At 48.4% G+C, this 254-nt stretch overlaps 1 protein-coding gene across 1 annotated transcript in view; it reads right to left on the reverse strand.

The window, feature by feature from the left end:
• Window positions 1-254, reverse strand: part of LOC100740528 (zwei Ig domain protein zig-8-like) — a 44,899-nt gene that overhangs the window by 26,384 nt on the left and 18,261 nt on the right. The window lies entirely within an intron of this gene.

Consider the following 254-nt stretch of genomic DNA (forward strand, 5'->3'; position numbering starts at 1 on the left):
CCGCAGAGCCGCGCGCACTTGTTACCCACGGCAAATTTACATTTCAAAACCGGCGGCTCGAGAGCCGAGTAAATGTACGTCGAAATTGACGTTGCACCGGCCGTCGATTGAACTCCTCTCTGTCTCTTTCTCTCTATTTCTCGTTCAATTCGCCTTCTCTCCCTCTCCGTGTGAAAGCTGAAATTATTGCCGACCACGACTACCGACTTATTTTTATCAACGGCGGGCTCGTTTAACCTGTAATTTATTACATC

This window comes from Bombus impatiens, unplaced genomic scaffold, assembly GCF_000188095.3.
Source record: "Bombus impatiens unplaced genomic scaffold, BIMP_2.2 scf_0146, whole genome shotgun sequence".
Lineage (NCBI taxonomy): Eukaryota > Metazoa > Arthropoda > Insecta > Hymenoptera > Apidae > Bombus > Bombus impatiens.